The following is an 18,784-nucleotide window of genomic DNA, read 5'->3' on the forward strand; positions in this document are numbered from 1 at the left end:
AGGTGTTAAACAACAACTTATATCAAACATGGGCAATGCTCTCTTTGAGGTAGTTAACTTCTGCTATCTTGGATTCATAGTAATAGATTAGTTTTTGTATTGGGAAAACAGCCACTATTTTGGAAAAGCTTAAATAATACTGCCAAACGTATTTATTGATTACATTTCTATACTGCCCAATAACCGAAGTTCTCTAGGCAGTTCACAACAATTAAAACTATAAAATACAGCATGATAAAGCATAATATAAATGTTTAAAAGTTTAAAACTACAGTATAAAAACAAAATAAAAATAGATTTATATACTGCTTACCATATTTAAAAATATCTCTAAGTGGTTTACACGAAGATTTAAATACATCAAAATACATTGTGATATACATTGAAATACATAACAGTTGCTATAACATTTATATAAGACTTTGATTAAAACATTAAAACCAATACAACACCATAATTAACAAATACACTGGGCAACACATTCACTCGGGGAAGGCCTGGGTAAAGAAATGGGTCTTTGGCATGATATGGTTGGCACATCCTGAATACCAGCGGGGAGGTCATTCCATAAGGTGGGCACCACCACGGAGAAGGCCCACTTCTGGCTTGCTGCAAGATGGCAATCTGCAGGTCATGCCAGCAAGCTTCTTCCAATTATCTTAATGATTGCACAGGACTGTATTGGGGAAGGCGATCTGTGAGCTAACCGGCTCCCAAGCTGTTCAGGGCTTTATATGCCAACCACAAGACCTTGTACTTGGCTTAGTACCTAATAGGTAGCCAAAGCAGTTGCTTCAACATCGGAGTAATATGTGCATGGCCAGGCGCCCCACCCAGTATCCTGGCTACTGAATTCTGCACCAGCTGAAGCTTCTGGACCAAGCACAAGGGTAGCTCCACATAAAGCACATCACAGTAATCTAAACATGAGGTTACCAATGATGAATAGACTACAGTGACCAGGCTATCCCTGTCCAGGAAAGGTCATAGCTGACATACCAACCTGAGTCGTTAATAGGTGCTCCTCGCCACAGAAGCCACTTAGGCCTCAAATGACAATGATACATCCAGGAGCACCCCCAAACTACATACCCGTTCTTTCTGAGGGAGTGCAGTCCCATCTAGAACAGGCAAACTCCCCAACTCCCCAAATTCCCATTCCTGGGAATCACCCACTCACAGAGTCTCCATCTTGTCAGGATTCAGTCTCAGTTTCTTGGTCCTCATCCAACCCATCACTGCATCCAGGCACCAGTTCAGGACATGCATGGCCTCTCCAGATTCAGATGTTTCAGAGAAACAGAGTTGGGTGTCTTCAACATACTTATGACACCTTGCCCCAAATCTCCTAATTGCCCCCAGGGGCTTCATATAGATGTTAAATAGCATGTCACACTCCTTCTGTCTCATCCATCAGGGTGACCAAAGCTGATTCTGTTCTAAAACCAGGCCTGAACACCGACTTAAATGGGTTGAGATAATCAGTATCCTCCAAGTATATCTGCAATTGCCCAGCCACCACCCTGTCAAGCACCTTGCCCAGAAAAAGGATATTTGTGACTGGGCAGCAGTTGGTATAAACCTCTAGAGGGCTTTTTTAGGAGTGTATGCACCACCACCTCCTTCAAGGCACAAACATATCGCCACTCTCTGGATCCATCACACAGAGACACATCCACCATTCCCTGGATCCACTCAGCCAACCCCTCCTGGCTAACTTGAATAAGCCAGGATGGGCAATGGTTGAGGGAGCAGGTTTCAGGCTGAAAAGCTACAAGAGTCTTGTCTACATTCTCAGGTTGCAAAAACTGAAAATGATCCCTTACAGCTGAAACAGACAATGCATTAGACACCTCACCAGATACTGTACTACAAGCAGTGTTCAAGTAGGCATTAAGACAAGTGATTTTATCTTCAAAGTGCCTCACAAAATTTTCACAGCAGGTCTCTGAGGGCTCCAACATAGGATTTACTGGGAAAGATGACAACAAGCCCTGAACCACCCAGAAAAGGTCTTCTGGATGGCTACTTGAGGATGCGATAGAGGCAGCAAAGTAGGCATTCTCTGCTGCCCTCATCTCCATGCAGTAGGCACAATTGTCTCACACATGGCATGTCCAGTTAGCCTCACAATGGGTTTTACACTACTCACGCTCTAGCCATCTCCCAGCCTATTTCATTGCCCAAAGCTCACCAGAGAACCAGGGAGTACCTCAGACTCTACAATGCAGGAGAGGGCTCTCAGAGTGATCGTGTCAACAGCCTATCATGTCTCATCATTCCAGAGTGAGACTATAGCCTCAACAGGCTTGCTGGCTCTGGCTACTGGAAATCCCCCCAGAGTGTTCAGGAATCTATGGGATATCATAAGACATTGGGAGCAGATGGGTCCCCCTACAGGGGGAGACTAGTGCCATAAGTTCAAACTTCACCAGATAGTGGTCTGACCATGACAATAGGGTAATTTCAGTCCCACCAATATCTGGACTACCCCTTCATGTACAAAAGCAAAAACTAAATTGACTGTATGCCCTGCCCTCTGCATTGGCCTGATGACAAATTGAAACAGCCCCAAGTTTGTCATGGAGGCCATGAAGTCCTGAGCTACCCCAATCAAGGCCACCTTGGCGTGAACGCTGACGTCTCCCAGGACCAGCATCCTGTGGCTCTCTTAACATCATGCTTGAAACCAGCTTGGTCAGGGAGACTGTTGGGCAGCAGAGTGGGTGGTACACCAATATTTATAAATTAAACAAAACTTACAAAGACACCATAATCATGTGTCTTAGTGCTGCCCATAGCCCTCTGACTGTTTGGAGTACAGAGAACATTAGGGGTGTGTTTCGGATTTGGCAGAATCCCCAAATGGGCTGATTTGGACAGATTTGAGAGATGTCCAAATTGAAGTGGGGCTCCTCTGAAGTGGACTGGATCCAAACCTGAACACTCATGAAGAGATTCAGAGTAACACAGAGATACAGATTGTGTGTCTCCAAAAATTAATGCATGTCTCCCAAGCTCTCCGTTATAAGGAAAACACCAGGGTGGAGAGGGAGAGGAGCAGGTGTAGTTTTGGCACTGGCAGCTCTAGCTTCTAATCACACTGAAAAGATTTATCAGTGCTTTCCAATCCCACTGTTTTGGGGGAAGGATGTTGAAGTAACTGCAGGACTGATCTGGTGTTCAGTGCTCTTTGCTAGTTCTCTGTCCCAGGTGCAGGGACGTTACAAGGAAGCCTCCATAAAAGAGGTTTGGTGGAGTCTGTGGGATCTGGGAGAGTGTGGCACTGAAAACTTGCTTGTAAAATGTTGGATGTTCAAGTCCATCTGTCTTTGCTACTGTATGGCCTCTCCAGTCTCCCCCCACCCTGAGCCCACTGGAATGCCCCTTTCCTGTGCTTTGAGATCAAGTTCCTGACCTTGGACAGCAGCTGACGTGGTTCTTTCCATGCTGGCTGGGAGGGGGCTATGTCAAAGCTATGGTTCTCACCTCCGAGGTCGGAGCGCTGTCTCTGACCTCGGAACTGGGAACGCGAAGTGTCCTATGACCCCTCAGGGGCCGTAGGATTGCTCCCTCTGTTGCTTTTTTCTCTTTCTCCAAATTCAGGCTGCTGCTTTATTTATCTGGTTTCCTGGCCCTCTCCTATACTTACACTGTGCAGACCAGTTTAACAACTTATTTCCACCCTGCAAGGGAGTGTGACTGGTCATACAAATGGCTGGGGATATCTGCTGCCCTAGTTAGCATTCATTGGTAGTGGTGGTCAAGCCATACCAAAGTTAAAGAGAGGCTTTGAAGAAATACTTTATTGTAACAATCTTAAACAAATACTTATCTCCTCTTGACACTTAATATCTGCCCAAATTGCTATGAACTGTTGACTGCTTAACCTTAAAGCTTAGGTATAAACAGCAACAGATTGGCCATTTCAGGATGAGCCCAAAATAATTTGCCATGGGTCCTACCTGCTTTCACCCCTCCCCCTTTTTGTGCGTGGCTATGCTCTACAAACAAACCCTTGAACCCTGCACAGTACACTAGGAAATTCTTTTTTGTTAAAGGCTTCTCTGTCCCAGAGTTCACCTTAAAAAGAAAGGGAAGAGAAAAGCTGACTCACAGTTACAGTAGCACTATATACAATAATTAAGGCCCAAATCTATATATGCATGTAAGACCCATTATGACAGAAAGGGTATGAGCGCCAACTGGGGCTTCCAGACTAGGTTTTTATTCCACAATCACCCTAGTTCATTCATGGAATGTTATGGGAGCCCCAGACAATGTCATTCAGGGCTGGCTTACCCATGAGGTGGGGTGAATTGTGCTGCTCCTCCCTGGCCTTGCGGGTGCTCTGGAGAGTCATGCCAGCTGCTTTCATGCCATGGCATTTGCAGCAGGAGGAGAGTATGGTTGGCAGGGCTCTCCAGAGCAGCTGCCCATTCGGCAATGCTTGTGGGTGCTCTGGAGAGCCCTGCTGGTCCCACTCTCCTGCTGCGGCAAATGCCACTCAGAGTAGCCAGTGGGGCTCTCTAGAGCAGCTGCCCACCCTCTGTTTCGCAGATGGCATCTTTCGCTTGTAACCCTCCTGTGTTTTCCCTGTTTCATCTGTCTTTTTTCTTACAAAAAAAAAAATCAGTTAAAGAGGGAAAGACGGAAGAACTGCACAGTGCCTTTCAACGGTTAGGGCTAGGAATGGTTTGTCTGGAAGGCTACCACGTGCAAACCAGTTGTTTGGTGATAGGTTGCAGGGAAAAGATACCTTGAAGCACAACTCCGGATTCTTTTCTGCACGTTAAATTCTCAAAATATCAACCCTGCTCCAATTCCTGTCTGTAATCTTGCTAAACCAAAACAGAAAAAAGTGAAATCTGTATTTGAAATAAAGACCAGGAACAATACGATGGGGTATTTAGACTCAATTCACGGCCAGTCTTGAAAATAAGGCGCCTCCAAGCAGAGATAGCCCTGCTTTTGTAGCTTATTTGATTTTCAGAAAGGATAGGCGGTGCACAGCGGAGGCTTTGCCTATTAGGGGAAAGCGCCTTCACTGTGTGGGAATGGAAGTGGGGAGGTATAGTCTGTAGAAACCCTCTCCCACCATGTAAAACTTCTTAGCACTTTCTTTCCTTCTTTCGCTTCTACAGCCACGACAGCCCAAGCCCAAGGCTGGGCAGGGCGGCACACACCCCGCTAGCAAGGGAATGCCCTCTCCGGCGGGGACGCGCCCTCCCGAGCAAGGAACCTTCGCGTTGGGAGCTGTGTGCCCGTGCGGAGCAGTCGCCGCGTAACAACCAGCCTGCGCTTTGGTTCGCTCTCAGAAATGGGCGGGGGGGGGGGGAGAGAGAGAGAGAGAGAGGGGAGGGGGAATCTCGCCGTCCTTGCACGTACGCGGATGGGGCGGCAGGTGGCGCTGTCGGGGACCCTGTCGGGCGGCCAATGGAAAAGGAAGGTGGAGGCGGAGCGTACGAAGAGAGCGAGCCAGCCAGCGTCGGCTCAAGTTGGTTCGCGCGCCGCGGCGGCGGCACAGAGGCAGAGAGCGCGAGGAGGGACGGAGCGGCGGCGCGAGCGGGTGCGCTGCCTGGGCGACGTTGGCCTCGGCGGTTGCCAGCTGGGCGGGCGGGCTGGCTGGCTGGCTGGGCAGGGAAGAAGCCAGGTAGGAGCTGGAGCCGCTGCCTCCGCATGCCTCCGCCTCGCTCGGGGAGTCCCGAAGCCCCTCTCGCTCCTCGGAGCGAGCGAGGGGGTCTGTTCGCCCACCGGGCAGCCCCCGCCACCCGTTCGTCCTCCCGAGGGTCCCTTCGCCGCTCGGCCTTCCCCTTCTGCCCCTCCCCGCTGCAGCCCTGAGGCGGGACATGCCTTCTTCTCCCCTCGCGCCGCCCGCCTCAGCCCAGCGCCCACACGGTCGCTCCGGCTGGCGTGGCGTGGCGTGGCGGCGGCGGCGGCACCGTCCCTTATTCTCACGCTGCTGGCGACCAGCCGCCCGCGCGCGGGTCCCCCGCGCGCGCCCTGCTAGCCGCTTCCACTCGCGTCCGCTCAAGACGCCGGCGGCTCGTTGCGCTTCGTGTCTCCTAAACAGATCGCTAGTTGGGCCGTGCGTGCGTGCGTGTAAGTGGGGTAACCCCGTTTCCTCTCTTTCTGACCCCATTGCCTTCCTATTTTCCCCGCTCCACCCAGCCGCAGTTTCTTTTCCACTGCTTAGGATGAATTCCCCTCTCCCTTTAAATCTTTCCTATCCCTCCTCGCGTTTTCGATCTCTTTCCACAGGTATCACGATGTAGGTTGCGGGTGAGAAGAATGGGAAAAAGCGCTATGGCAACATTTATCTTCTCTCTCCCCCTATTCCCCCCCCCCCACCCACACTTCTTATTCTACTTTTGAATATATGTATTTCCTGTATACCAGCCCTATCGATGTGGTCCAGATTTGGAAAGCCTCTCCTTTTGTGCCTGCCTGTGCCATATTGCCCATGCCATATTGCCCTAATAAGATATCATGTAAACATCTTTGTACTTTTGCAATCTCTCTTCAGTTTTGAACTCTTCTGCTATTCTTCGGTTTGATACTTGAACACCCATTTCTGTAATGGTAGCCAGAGATGTTTGCTGTCGTATCCAGTTCAGTGCTCAGTTGTCTTGCCCTATAATGGTATGACCCTTACGATAGTGTGGGTTTCTTGATAATACTGACATCTGTTTGCTAATGGTGGACTTTGAATCTATCCTTGAGGGAGCACTGGTTGTGAGACCCCTAAATGGGACAAGCTCTTTCATATCTTTTATAATACATTTCTGCCATAACTCTGCTTAGCTGTGCAGTGCTTATATTTGCTTCTTACACCTGGGTGATTGCCTTTCCTTGTTCTCCTAAGCTGGCAGTATGAGCAATTCCTGTGACCATCTGGTGCACATCTTTGCTTCTTGTAAAGAGAGGGAGGCGATCTGGTGGGGGAGTTTTTGAAGAATGATAGAGGTTTCTGCTGCCACTAATTTGTCAGTCTTAAATGGGAAATAGTATATTGGGATAGCTTTGCAATCTTGTGCCCCTCTCCCTCCCATCTGAGGAAAATGCAGAACTAAGTCTTCAGAAACCTTCCTTCTCACTAAAAACTACAGCTGAATTTAACACATTTTTTTCTTTGCCAGAGGGTCCTGTACCAATCGATTAAAACTTCAGTTATTCTTAAATCATCCCAGAATCCACTTATGCCATGATTGCTATCTATACCAGTTACACCTCTGTTAACCAAATTGACGTTGGTGTGCAAAAGCTTTTACAAGTGTTTAAATTTGAGTTCTTTTGTAGTTCATTTAAATTGAAGTTATGCAGTTCAACTTTACTGTGTCAATCTTCTTAGAAAAGAGACTGAATGATATTGTATGTGCTTTTATCTAGCTAGCTGCCTGCTTTGAGACTAAAGCTTTGCTTCAAAATATTTATTAGTCTTCTGTGGAAGAAATCAATGGGCTAAGTGGATGTAGTAATGGAGGACTACAAAAAGTATTGCTGTTGATAAAAACTTATTGTGCTGATAGTGTGAGTAGAGACATTCCACACTTTTATGCTGGCTCCTAAGGTGGTAGAGTTCTGGAGTGTACCACTTCAGGTCAATGTGTTTATATTTTGAATGTATCCTGTATAAAATGCTCCATGAATATAGCAAGCTTGAAAGCTTAGCACATCACAGTGATGGCTATACTATGCCTCTTTTGATTAAGTTTTTATGTACAGGGGGTTCTGTGGGTTAGCATTCAAAAATGCAATTTTTCCACTTCTGATCTGAAGTGGTACATTCAAGAACTCTACCACCTCATTCTTGGCTGGTCTTCACATGTAGAAGGAAGTAGTACAATGGACTTCAGCAGTTGAAAGTTCCCTGCAAATAGAAAACAAGCACAGGAAGAAAAGGTCTTCCGCTCTATGTCCTATTTTTCTCTTTGTAGGTAATAATACGTTAAAGTATTTAATACTATAAAACATTAAAAATGTTATCAATCTACTTGTAGTATAAAGTTGTACAATTTCTTGTCTCATTCCCCTGCATGTGTAGATCCAGAAAATCACTTGCACTGATGTCCTATGTTGACATTTATAAAAGGAAGAGTAGAGAAGATAGAATTTCTAGTGGGAGGGTGTGAGTGGGATGATGAGCAAAATCTTGTTAGTTTTAATCTCCTTTCAAAACAGGTGACTGGAACCACTAGCAAAGAACCTCAAATCACACAAATAGTTTAACTGTTATCTGAATAGTTAAATGTGGTCTTGTAGTTATTTTGTCTGCATTGTCATACTGTTCTAATTTTATACTCCAGAACATTTATACAAGGATACAACCTTGGCCCTTGATGGATTACTAGACTAACTGGATTGTCTAAGAGGATTTGGTAGTCATAGTACATTAATAATTGCATCAGAGCAGCAACAGGGACCTATTCTGACATTACAGTAATGGTACAGAACAATGGATCAGCAGGGAGTGGGGCTATGCCTCTGATTTCAGATGCCTTGACAAGCCCCACCCCCTGGTATCTGCTTGTTCAACAAGAGCATCTGCAAGGAAGGTGTACTGCTGTGTGTGAAAAGCTTTCACGTGACCTGGAATCTTGCATAATCTGGATTCTGGTCACATGGAAACCATAGCATGTATAGCTGTATGCATGAAAGGTCTCCACAGACACTCATGCTGTATACATGGATACGAGGGGAAAGCACTGGTAGGTATGTATATCATCAGGGGTGGGGCTACTTGGCATGTTTCTGCTCACATGTTGCTCTATGTAGGAGCTGTAACTTAAAAGAGCTAGAGATATGAAGGCCCAGAAAAAAACTGGAAAAATTTGGACCCCCTCCCGTTACCCCCCCATTTCATTTTTCTGAGGACTTTTTTTTGTTTTTCCTGAGATATTGGAAAAATTGAACAGCTTTGGATTATGAAATATTTTTAGAATTTAAGACAAAGTATTTATATATTGTTACCCGGCCTTTATTCCCCCCCAATGATTTCTAAAATCTACGTAATAAGAACACTCTATAGAAAGACTGAGAGATGTAAGTGATGTAAAATGTCTGGAAATAATGAAGCCATGGGGAAAAACATTGTTTAATCCTCTTTGTAAGATTCCCTGCTTAGTTATATCTTTCATTCCTTATTAAAACTACTGATCTAAAGTATATTTTGCTGATAGACATTTATGCTCAGTTTCCCAACATGTGAGTAGGATCACCATTGTGCATTCTTGACAATTTGGGTTTTGTTCTGTAGAGTCCAGTGTTTCTGATGCTGTAGCAGTCATTTAATGTAGTTTTTTTTCCATGGCCTCAAAATTTCCAGAAATTGTACATTTCTATAAGAACATAAGAGCCATGCTGGATCAGACCAAGGGTCCATCTAGTCAAGCATTTTGTTCACACATTGGCCAACCAGCTGCCCAAGGGAAACGAATCCAAGCAGGACATGAGTGTAACAGCACCCTTCCACCCATGTTCCCCAGAAACTGGTGTACATATGTATCCTGCCTCTGATACTGGAGGCAGCATATAGCCATCACGATTTGCATATATCTATCATCTTATCCTCTATGAATTTGTCTAATCTGCTTTTAAAGCCTTCCAAATTGGTGGCCATCACTACATCTTGTGGTAGTGTATTCCATAGTTTAGTTACACACTGTGTGAAGAATTACTTCCTTTTATCTGTCCTGAATCTCTCACCAAGCAGCTTCATGGGATGACTGGGTTCTAGTATTATGAGAGAGGGGGAAAAATGTCTCCTTATCCCCTTCACCACACCATGCATAATTTTGTACACCACTATCATGTCTCCTCTCACTCTTGTCTTCTCAAAGCTAAATAGCCCCAAATGCTGTAACCCTTCATCATAGGGGAGTTGCTCCAGCCCCTTGATTATTTTAATTGCCCTTTTCTGCACCTTTTCCAACTCTGATATTTAGGTGTGGTGACCAAAACTGTATACAGTATTCCAAGTGTGGTTGCCCAGTAGGTTTGTATGAGGGCAGTATGATACTAGCAGTTTTAGTTTCAATTCCTTTCCTGATTGCCTAAAATGGACTTTGCCTTCTTCACAGCAGACACACACTGGATTCACATTGAGCTGGCCACCACTTTTGTGTAAACTTACTTAGGTTTGGATTACAAGATGGTTGTTCGAATGTATTGTAATAGCTGTTTAGCTGTAATGTTTTCCTACTGTACAAACTCTGAAAATATTTGCTTCGTTGATTTTTGCCTGTCTCATTATATGTTCTAGAGTTAGTCAAAGATAGACTGGGCATCCCCCCACCTTTTAATATTTCCAATGAGTATATAAGCATGAACTATTATACAGGAAGCTCACTGGGTGACTTTGGGCCAGTCACAGACTCTCAGCCCAACCCACCTCACAGGGTTGTTGTTGTGAGGATAAAATGGAGAGGAGGAGGATAATGTAAGCCGCCTTGGGTTCCTTGCAAGAGGAAAAAAGGCGGGGTATAAATGCAATAAATAAATAAATAAATAAATATACCATATAATCATTTCTATACTAAAACGGAATTCACAGAACCTTTCTCTAGTCACCTCATGATTAAAGTTATTTTCTAAAATTGGTTTCGTTTCAAGTTATTTAGTACTTGAAGAAGTAGAAATGGGCATAGCAAAAATCTCCTCCAGACGTGGTAGGCTGATGCTACCTTCTCTTTTAACTTTTGTGCCCCCTCCTCCTCCACGAATAAATTACTTTGAACTTTGGCTCACTCACTTCCACCAGAGTCATTATCTTGTTAGTCCTGCTTTTTATTATTTTTAAATTGTGTTTATTTAGAATATTTACTACTTTTCAACAAGAACTTCTCAGGGCAGTTCATGTGATACAGTACAAACGTGTTTGAATAAAGTTATTTACAAAATAATGTATGATATGACAGAGGATGTTGACATCGGGAAAAATTAGATTCGTTCCCTCTACTGTTTTTATCATGACAGTAGATTAAACAGTCTTCCCATTGAGTATTCTGAGTTAAAAAAAAGAAAAGAAATACAAAACTGTTATTGCTAAAAAGAAAAGGGTGGCACAAAGGGAAAAATGGGAACTATTGATAAGTGCTTCACTAACAAATACAAATAAACTCTTTTGCACCCTAGTTACAGGTGCTCTCAAAAGAAAAACAGGCTGACCTACATTTTTAATTCCAGTTCAGGTATGGGAAGCCTATTTTTCTAGCATTTTCTATGATCCCTCACTTTCCTCATCTGATTCATCTTTAGATTCCCCTGATTGGCCTCAGTGAGCACAAATGAAATTAAAAAAAAATCTTATCACACAACTTAAAGTGGGGAAATCTCCAGGCCCAGATTCCATACCACCTGAACTGCTGAAAGTACACCTAGTGTGGTAGGCCTCTCCTTTGGCAACACTTTTTACTCTTATTAATCAGATGGGAAGGTCTCCCAAAGCATGGACTGAGGCAATCATAGTTCCTATTTTTAAAAAGAGAGACCCAAAGGTTCTGGCAAATTACCGACCAATAAGCCTTTGCCCATTATAGGGAAACTATATGCAACACATCTGTCTGAAAAACTGCTAATGTGGATGGAGGATCAGGATATCCTGGGACATGAACAAATTGGATTTTGTTCTAATAAATCCACATTGGATCATTGTACTGCACTAGCTCATTTAGCAGAGAAATACATTAAACTGAGCAGGGGGAAATTCTTTACAGAATTTATTGACCTGAAAAGGGCTTTTGACTCTATCCCACAATAATTTTCTTGAGACAAACTAGAAAAAAATATGTGGTTAGAAGATTGTTCATTATACGTAATTTGTATACCCAAACAAGTCTTCAAGTCCATTGTGGTCAACAGGGCCAATTGACAAATGAGATCATGACAAACAAGGGTGTAAAACGGTTGTATTTTGGCCCCATTTTTATTCATTGTATTAACGCTGTCATTGCTGCTGGTAGAAGGACACCCCCCCCCCCCCCCGGTTTAAGGCAGGTCTCGTTGTTATACACAGATGACACTGTGATATTATGTCTAACCCAACTGGGCTTGAAACTACTATTTCAGGCCTTCTCAAGGTATTGTGATAAAAACTCACTGATTATAAATTTTGTAACATCTAAAATTATGATTTTGAATAAAGTTATTTAATTTCCCAGCAGTGGCAGTTTCCACCCTAGAACAAAGGGCTAGATCCCTCCACCCTAAAATTAGACTCTATGTCTAAATTTTACTAAGGTTGAACCGCTCTCCAAAAGCACAGCCCCATCCCAGACTAAATCTGAGAGTGGTAACAGTGACCAGGTCAGGCGGTTTGGACTGCTTCTACCACACATTTTTCCCCATAGACATCTGGTTTGATGGCATTACCATTAACAAATGGCTTTGATGTAAATGATACTGGCATTTCTGTTGTGGTGCCAATACTGGATGCCTTTATGTTTTTGTAGAAGCTATTAATTATGATTGCGGTGGATTTTGTCAGTAATTCCTGTGGAGGAAAAATATCATACGAGGTTTTCCTTAGCTTGCAATGGTATAATTAGGTTAGGGGAGGGCAGACTTCAGGCTGCTGGGATTTACTTTTAAGTGTTTTACTACAACAGGATTGGGGAACCTATTTTTGCCCAAGAATTGGCCACAGCCACCCCCACTTCCCCTCTTCCCCTCTTCCCCTCTCATCCCACACATTTCATTTACCCACCCTGCCCCCCAGAGAGAGACAGACACTTTTTTACACACATGCATCCAGGAAGTGGACTCTGTGCGCCCCTCACCTTTCCTGATGGGAATGGCAAGGGGCACTCAGCCTTTAGGAACCTCCACTTTGAGGCTCCACAAGCATCCTCAGTATGCACCTTCCATTTTTCTGGAGCACTTCCCTGCTGCGTTGACTTACCTCCTATGCAACATGGAAGTGCTCCTGAGATCAAAGGGCATGGAGAAGTGGCTTTTGAAAGGGGACATGTCTTAGATCCAGGGCCTAGAAGAATAGCCTCCCAGGCTGGGTTAGGCCTGCAGGCTGGAATTTTCCAGCGGCTGTACTAGAACCTCAAGGTCCACCAACTGGAGGCAGATGCAAAATACTACCTCAGAGAAGACATACAGTTAGTAGAATTAAGAAACAAGGTTGCCTCTGAGTACAATGGCTCAGACCAATAACTGATTTTCAGTATCAGAACTAAGATCGGAGTCCCTTTGCAGAAAAATCTGCTCCTCGTTCCCCAGCCCAAGCTTTCTTCCATTTCAGCAGTCTGATTTACAGCGGGGAGGGGAAGCCCTTTTGTTGCTGTTCTTAAACAACTAGGACACAGCAATACTTGCAGATCTACTGTAAATCACCTAGAAATCTAATGGTAGATCGTGATCTACCTTTTCCCTGCCCCTGTCTCATCTTAATCATAATGTGTATGCATTGTATGTATACTATATACTTCAGATGCAATATGTTATGTGTTGCTCTTAAACTTCAAAGTATTTCTTGGTGACATCTCCAAGACATCTCTTGGAGTGGAAGAGGTGTCCAGAATGACATCTCTTCGACTCAAACAGGTACTGACTTAAGGTTTTTTTTTTTTTATGTGGAGAGTTATTTAAAATGTTTATTTGGGTGTTACGAATATTTCTTATTTTGTATCTGTCATTTTAAAAGGCTTACTCTAAAATAAAAAAAATGAAGTAATGGACAAAGATAGATAACAGAGGGAGAAATCCTATGTGGAGAGGCAGCTGCCTCCGAACTCAGAGGTGACCGCCTATCCAATGCAGGGTGGGAGGAGCACGGAGGGGATTGTCTCCTCCATGCTCCAGCTACCCTGCATTTATGGCTAGATGGCTGATTTCAGCTACATAGCTGTGGGATGTTGGAGTGTGGGGTGGGGAGGCTGGACGATGCATAGGAAGCGTTGTACCAGCACTTAACGCACTCCCCACCGCTCCCCGCTCCTGGGAACGTCCCCGTTTGCCCCGTTCTGTGCTGCTCTTCCAAGCACGGAGCCCCTGGATGATCCGTGCCCCCTATGAGGCAGCGGGGGAGGGGGAAGGGAGGCGGTTCTCAGGGAATCAAGCTCAGAGCGCGGGCTCTGAAGTCGGTTCCCGGAAACCAACCAATCCTATGGCTGTCTAGCTGCTGACTAGCAGCCATAGGATCGTGCCCTAATTGAATGTTCTTTATCTTTTTAAAAATTCAATTTTAAGAAGTCTCTCTCAAATAACTTGAGTTAAAAGGAAATAAAGATTTTTACATGTTTATATTAAATCTGTATGTAATCAGTTAAAATTAAATTGTGATCATCTATCAAGAGAGCTTCAGCTATTGGGTGGTATGGAAATGAAATAAAGAAAGAAAGAACGTTGTTCTGGGTTATTGTTGTAAAACTGTGATAGGGAATGTGTGGTCTTCTAGATGTTGCTGGACTGCAACTCCCATCATCCCTCACTATTGACTATGCTAGCTAGGGTTGATAAGAGTTGGATGTAAAGGCTGGTCTTCTGAATAAGAAAGAACCACAGGGAAAAATACTAGAGCTGTGCGCAAATGGCCTCTTGAAATTCTCCACCTTACTTGTGGGCAGAGAAATCTGGGAGACAATTTCACCGAATTTCTCCAGGAGGAGGAGAAATTCTCAACAGTTTCTCCTAGGTAGGTCTCCCCATTGGCAGGGCTTGTAGCACAGCTTCTTTCTTTTTTACTAAGTGTTTTTTTTTTTAGGGGGGTTGTGCCGTAGCAGCATCAACTGTCTTGGCAGACTGGCCCCCAGTGTGCATCCACCACAAATACAGGTGGGGGCAGTGTGGTGTCCAGGTCCAGGGATGAGGTGGAGTTAGTGCTCTGCGAAAATCTGTCCTCCAATTTCCTGGAAGTTTTCTCCCCCATGAAAGAGGCTTCTATTGTTCTGTCTCATTCTCAGGGTGTTTTATAATTTATTTTTGTGGTGTTTTTGAGCTTACCTAATCACAGCTAGCTTGCCAGACTGCCAGCACGTTCTGATCTGAAAAAGCTCTATGGGAGGAATTACCTCAGGATGCCTTAATCTTGGCTTCAGTTGAAGTGTAGGAAGCTGAGGAGGCTACAGGCAGCCAGAGAGATGATTTTATGATGAAAGACAGGACACTCGTGCACACTTTCCAGCCACCTCCTAAGTAAGGTAAGCCCAAGAAATCCAACCCCAACCCATGAGAATTTCTCCAAAATTTCTTCACCATTGAATTTCTTTTTGAAAGCTTTTTCTCTTCTATCAAATTGAATAAAAATGGTTGAAAAAACGTGGGAGAAATTTTTGGCATAGCACTAGAAAAGACCTGATTTCTGAGGTTAAGCATTATAAATGATACAATAAGTCATGTTTTGAATTTACTGTTGTGAGCTTCTATTGGACCCAGGCTCTGACAGGTCATCAGAAGCATGAGGATTGAGGAAGTGCCATCCTATATTGCATCAGCATTATTCATGGAGCCAATAGCAGTGATCTTGTATTCTTGTTTCATGCTTTACAATGTTGTTCAGTTTCAAATTAAGAATATTTATGACTCTATCAACCAGCTTGGGCATTTATTTTCCATGTCATGGAAGCTTCTTGAAAGTTCTGAATGCTGAGCCTTCAACAGTCTTAATGTCCTTGCATGTGTACAGAGGAGGTCAAACAGAAAACTTAAGTCTGAACATAACACTGCTGTTCAGAAGGCGCACAGGGTCTGTTACTAAAGATTTTGGATTATGTTCATAGGTTGTATAGATGTTGTGTTGTATTTACTTTCAAATAAATGAGTTGCTTATCATGACAAACAGGATCTAAACATTGTCTTGTGCTGTGCCCCTCAAACTGGCTGACAAGAATATCAAAACAAAAACATTTAAAATAACAAATTAAGTAAAATGCTATATTAAAACTACATTACAGCTAGAAGGAGCACTTGTACATCAAAACAGCAGAGCTGTGCTTTCAGAGCGTTGAAAGCACAGCTCTGGCTGGATCATGCTTCAGAAGGCATCCTTGCTCAGGCTGGGAAGGGGCGTCACTTCCCTGCCAAACGGAGAGCAGAGTGGTTTGAAGGCATGGATTTGGTGCTGGCTGGGTGGGAGGAGAGACAGGAAAGGGTGGGAAAACAATGGGATTCTGTCAACTACTGACTCTGGCTCCACCCACTATTGGGTGTGTTCCTTTGATTGACTTTTTCCATGGGTTATTGGCCTTTCATAGGAAAAAAAAGAAGAAAAGTTATCCATCTCTGGTCTAATTTCAGACAACAAACAGAAGGTGCAAAGGAAGATGAACATGGAGGGGCATTTCCTTAGATGACCTGGGTACAAGTTATTTGGTTGGAATTGAACATGGAACAAATTCAGTTGTTTTAGCACAGGTATAATATGCACCTGCTAGCTCATTCAATAATCAGATGGGTGACCAAGTGTTGAGTTGAATAAACTAAATGTCAGATTAAAAATAGGATGATTGAGATACATGTGAAATGGCAGGATAGAAGTATTTAATTCCAGGTTTTCATCCTGCTTTAATAACTGTAAATCCAGTTATATTTTGGAAAAGTATTTATTAAATAAGATGCATTATGAAAAGTGTTCACTGCTGTAACTCTGAAAACTAAGCGTTGAAAGGTTGTTAGGTGTAAGCGCCATAGACTTAAGTTCATCTTAAAATCTTAGTTTTAAGTCTTAAAAGCTAGTCTGTAGCTTCAGAAAAGTGCACATTGAGACATGCTTATACTGACCACGATTGTGGCTTGGCTAACCCACTGTGTATTCTGTCTGGATTTCCCTAACTACTCTTGCTGGCGTGGCTTGCTGTGTCATCCAAACCTGGGTGGTATGGCTTGTTTGAGGGGGTAGCAAACCTCAACCCATGGGCTGTTTTGGAGTTATTCAAGGGTTGCTCCCCCCCCAAGCTATGCTGCCCACGTTTGTACAACACGGTAAGCTGTGCCAGTGAGAGTAATTAGGGAAAACTGACCAGCATGCGCGGTGGGGGAAATACGCCAATTTCCCTTGCAGCAATAATCTGAACTAGCCCAGTAGTGTGTTAATTTTTAACACACAAAGATTTTCAAACCATGAGTTAATTTCATCCAGAAGTCAAGCTGCATCACTCCTCCATCACCTTTCCTGGAAAAGTAAACTAGATCCTGCTCAGTATTTATTGAGGTCTAGGGAATCTAATGATGGCCACTGTTTTTTTCCAATAGTGGTTTCACAATAGCCTCCTTCAGGAAGGTAGAAACTGCCCTGTCCTAAAGGAAGGCATTGACCATACTGTGGACCAAGCCAGTTAGCTAGCCTAACCTAGTTGGCACCATCGGGGAAAGGCAAAGGGCAGGTGCATGTATGGTTGGCCGTACATCTCCAAAAAACTCTGTTTGTATCCTCAGTTAAAATCAACTGAAATGCATGCAAGCAACCATGACTACTACAGGCCATGTATGCTCTTGCATAGGCTCTATGCTCGACATAGAATCTGTCAGACCTGATGGGAGAAAGTTACCTGCAAAGAGCCCAGCATATCTGTAACAATTCAGCCATAATATGGTTAATCTTCTTATAGTTCTGGCCAGATGTGACTACCTGGAAAGACTTCACTTGATTGTACCAAATGTATGAGATGGTGACAGAATTATGATTTCGTCACTGCAACAGAGAAGGCTCAGTTGGATTCATCACTTGTTGTCTGCCACCATCGCTCAAGCCACTCTCTGGAATACTTAGGTGATAGGTGAACTCTAGCCCATGGGAGTGGGCACCTCAGAACTATTATTCTTGCTGCCCAAATGAGGTCTGTATTCCAGGTATTACTTGGGTTTCAGTAAGATAGCCAGCAAAGTCAAGTAATAGTCCTCCTAGAAACATCCTGAAATTCATTAGCTTTTGTGACTGTCTTAATAAACTGATGCACAAGAAAAAATTTTGTATTGCCAAGTACCATGGGAAATGGATGAACTGGTTTTGGCCACGATACTAGAATGGGATTCTTCTAGCATATCAATCACTCAACTGATAGCAGGCTCTCTGTCAGAGTTGTTGTATGTGGCCAAATTTGTTAGTGTAGGGAGACTTCAGCATACACATCAAAGTCTCTTGTCAGGGAAGGTTCAGGACTTCATGACTGCCATGACAACCATGGGGACTATGTCTAACATACACAGCATAACTTGGACTGGATTTGGTGTTCTGTACCGAACAGGTGGATGGTGTTCTGTGGGTTGGGGAAGGTAATAATTACTCTGTTACGGTGATCCGTACTAGGCGTAGACATTGTCACACCTAGTTCCAACATTGATGGTGGGTGATGGATCTGTTTAGACTGTCTCAAAGGCTAATGAGTTTCGGGACTCTCCCCCCTGGTTACTCATGATCAGAGAAACTGGAAGGGAGGATAGGTTTTAATTTTTTTAAATCATCTTTCCCTCATATGACAACTGACTCAATGACATATCTGTTTCTTCTCTTATTGGTTAGACATTAATCTTCATGCTCCCCTTTTCCCATTGTGAGACATGTAGCAGCTTACTAGGCAAACTAAAAGCTCAAGACATAAGAGAAAGAATAAAGAAAAACTACCATGGGTCAACAAACATAAACATAATATAATAGTTATGTCTTCAATAACAATACCCTCTTATTGGACTAAAAATCTTTTCTTTAACAGGGAATTCTTACTGGACAAACCCAGTACTATAACAAGGGCTCAAAATTGCCATTTCCTATTATAGGGGACATAAAAAACATTAGTAATGATCAGTAAACAAAATTCCCCACTGTCTAGGCCTAATGGGGTGA

At 43.7% G+C, this 18,784-nt stretch overlaps 1 protein-coding gene across 2 annotated transcripts in view; it reads left to right on the forward strand.

Moving 5' to 3' along the window:
- Positions 1-5,469: 5,469 nt before the first annotated feature.
- Positions 5,470-18,784, forward strand: part of PXYLP1 (2-phosphoxylose phosphatase 1) — a 113,080-nt gene continuing 99,765 nt past the window's right edge. The window contains exon 1 of one of the 2 annotated variants that reach the window (XM_084847092.1): positions 5,470-5,653. The gene's annotated coding sequence lies outside the window, so the exon portion shown is untranslated. The remainder of the gene's footprint in view (positions 5,654-18,784) is intronic. The other variant, XM_084847093.1, reaches the window with a different exon arrangement.

Source organism: Heloderma suspectum, chromosome 3 (assembly GCF_057233095.1).
Source record: "Heloderma suspectum isolate Gila_16-S chromosome 3, 16-S_ref, whole genome shotgun sequence".
Classification (NCBI taxonomy): domain Eukaryota; kingdom Metazoa; phylum Chordata; class Lepidosauria; order Squamata; family Helodermatidae; genus Heloderma; species Heloderma suspectum.